We start from the raw sequence: 3,120 nt of genomic DNA on the forward strand, positions 1-3,120 counted from the left end.
GCTTCTTACCTGATGAAATTCAGTATGTTTCCAACCAGAAGAAGTTTCATGAGACAAAAAGATAGATGGGAAGACTGTTAAGAAAAAGAGAAGAGGCAATCAAGAAAGGAAATATAAATGACTCTATCATAATTAATATTAACTCTTGGACAGAGAAAACACCATTATCCCAACAATGTATGAGTTGTATTTTCTATATCTTTTTTATTAGCAACTTAAATTTGCAGAGGAAGAGAATGCAATTGGATCAACATAGGGACTACTAAAAAAAGAAATTCCACATTTTAGCAGTAAATCCTATTGAATAGAAAGTGACAATAATATGAGAGTTACAACTAAATATTCTAAACAACCTTAATTCATGTTTATTTTGATCCAAGAATTGCTTGCCTAAATTAAGGCGCTATTTTGAGTAACCGAAGCATAAAATTTTTTTTTTATTGCAAAGTCTGCCTCCTAATGCAATGAAATAATCTGTTTATTTGATAATTTATTTCTTTTCTTTTCTGGTTTTTTTTTTTTTTTTTGGATTACCAAATAATGTGGGAAATTACAAGGACAATAAAGAAGTGTCTGAGAGGCGCATATGTGTGGTGTTTGTGAGAACAAGAACTATGGAGACAGGGCTTTTTTAGTAAAGCCACTTACTTAGTCTTTTACCAGTATTTCCAAGTAAGGAAGTAAATACAATGTGTTTGTTAGTTTGTTTGTTAGGGAATCAGTTCATGCCTTTGGATTCCCCATCACATCCAGCTCAGTGGACTTAGGGATCTGTAGAGGTAATGTTTTCATTCTTCTTCACCTTCCATTGGTGCTGGCCAATTCACTCCCAACACCAGGCTCTCATCCAGGCACATTCGTAGGCAGCCTGGTAAACATGCCCAGCAGTCTGGCTTTACAGCCTGCTCTTAGTGGTATAGAGATCGTTTCTGGTATGTGCCACTTCTCGGCCACCCCATCCTCACTTCCATATAGGGACAAACAGAGTAGTCAGTCATTTCTGGAGCCTTAACACTTGCTCCATTTCTCCTCCTACCACACTCATTTCTGGATTCAAACTGATTGCAAGCTCATGCTTCTGCTTACTCTAATGTAGCTCAGAGAGTTCTGACTTATAAATGCAAAAATAACGTGAACTTAACCTTCTTTAAGCCTACCATTCTCTTAATGCCTAAATCAATGTAAAGTTTCCTGCAGACAAGAGTTGGCTTAGAAAGTTTCTCAAAGTCAAGGCTTGTCAAGGACCACGCCACCTCCATTGACTAAATACATCCTACACTATTTTTATTCCAGAAAAGACACGATGAACTCATAGCTATTTTGCCAAGTACTTTCTTTTAAATTTATTTTGTATTTTTCTGAAGTTGAAAATGGGGAGGCAGTCAGACAGACTCCCACATGCGCCCGACCGGGATCCACCCGGCATGCCCACCAGGGGGTGATGTTCCGCCCATCTGGGGCATTGCTCTGTTGTGACCAGAACCATTCTAGCACCTGAGGCAGAGGCCACAGAGCCATCCTCAGCGCCCGGGCCATCTTTGCTCCAATGGAGCCTTGGCTGCGGGAGGGGAAGAGAGAGACAGAGAAGAAGGAGAGGGGGAGGGGTGGAGAAGCAGATGGGCGTTTCTCCTGTGTGCCCTGGCCGGGAATCAAACCCGGGATTCCCGCACGCCAGGTCAATGCTCTACCACTGAGCCAACTGGCCAGGGCTCTTCTTAAATTTTAATGGCAAGCCAGTGCCTCTCAGCTCAGCACGGCAAGGTGCCCATGGATTTGAACTTGCAAGCTTACCTGGGCTAAAAATTCAGGAACTTCAAGACGGTAAACTCATTTCTAGTACAACTATGTATTTGTGTGTCCACAAAGGCTATTCTCTTTTCCCTTTATTGAAAAAAGTTGTCAACTGCAAACACTGAGTTTTGAGGTTTGCATGAAAGGAATATCAGATATGGTTTCTGCCCTGCAAGTGTTTACAATAAAGTCTGAACGCAAGACCTGCATATGTGAAATAATTAGAAACAATGAAAGAATGGATCAAGTTAAGCATGAACTATGCAGTATGGGCCATACAGAGAATCGGGGACAGCTTTAGGAAGGAAGGGATTGAGGTCAAAATTCAAAGATACATATGATTTGTATAAAAAGATTGGTGGTCTTTCTCCGCATATTACTTAGAAAGTGAATGTACTAGTTTATACAGTTTGATACCACTCATTAAATAAGTGTCTAAATGTCTCAAACTGATAACCAGTGGACCATAGAACATTTTTATTTCATCATCACTTTCAATGTTTTAAAACAAATTTGAATTAGCAGCCAACATTAATAGGTTTGAAGTTGTTACAGTCAAAATGTGATTTTTGTTTTCTCTTTAAAAAAATTGGGCAGTTGTTCAAAAACTGGCCTATATTTCTGCATTATAATGATAAACTGTAGCTGAGTAAAACCTACCATTGTTGCCCTGGCCGGTTGGCTCAGTGGTAGAGCATCTGCCTGGCGTGCAGAAGTCCCGGGTTCGATTCCCGGCCAGGGCACACAGGAGAAGTGCCCATCTGCTTCTCCACCCCTCCCCCTCTCCTTCTTCTCTGTCTCTCTCTTTCCCTCCTGCAGCCAAGGCTCCATTGGAGCAAAGATGGCCCGGTTGCTGGGGATGGCTCCTTGGCCTCTGCCCCAGGTGCTAGAGTGGCTCTGGTCGCAACAGAGCGACACCCCGCAGGGGCAGAGCATCGCCCCCTGGTGAGCAGAGCTCGCCCCTGGTGGGCGTGCCTGGTGGATCCCGGTCGGGCGCATGCGGGAGTCTGTCTGACTGTCTCTCCCCGTTTCCAGCTTCAGAAAAATACAAAAAAACAAACAACAACAAAAAAAACACCTACCACTGTTGAATGAAACATTAGCTAGCCAGGCTCCACCCCCTACACCAATCACTATTGCTTTTCCCACCTAACCTGCTTTGCTCATATACATCATCTAGGTGGCCCTTGTGGGCATCTGAACTTGGAATCCCTGTTGTACATTAACAGGGCCTCGTGCACAGGTGACAAGGGATTTTGCCCTCCCAGCCTCCTTTCTGTAGGATAAAGTAATTCACAACCGGAGAACACTTTAAAAAATATTGTTCCC

The 3,120-nt window shown here is 42.8% G+C and overlaps 1 non-coding gene across 1 annotated transcript; it reads left to right on the forward strand.

Moving 5' to 3' along the window:
- Positions 1–2,458: 2,458 nt before the first annotated feature.
- TRNAA-GGC (transfer RNA alanine (anticodon GGC)) lies at positions 2,459–2,534 on the forward strand. The gene has a single exon. It is a non-coding gene; the product is annotated as a tRNA-Ala (tRNA).
- Positions 2,535–3,120: the final 586 nt, after the last annotated feature.

The sequence above is a fragment of the Saccopteryx bilineata genome, chromosome 4 (assembly GCF_036850765.1).
Source record: "Saccopteryx bilineata isolate mSacBil1 chromosome 4, mSacBil1_pri_phased_curated, whole genome shotgun sequence".
In the NCBI taxonomy this organism is placed as follows: Eukaryota; Metazoa; Chordata; class Mammalia; order Chiroptera; family Emballonuridae; genus Saccopteryx; species Saccopteryx bilineata.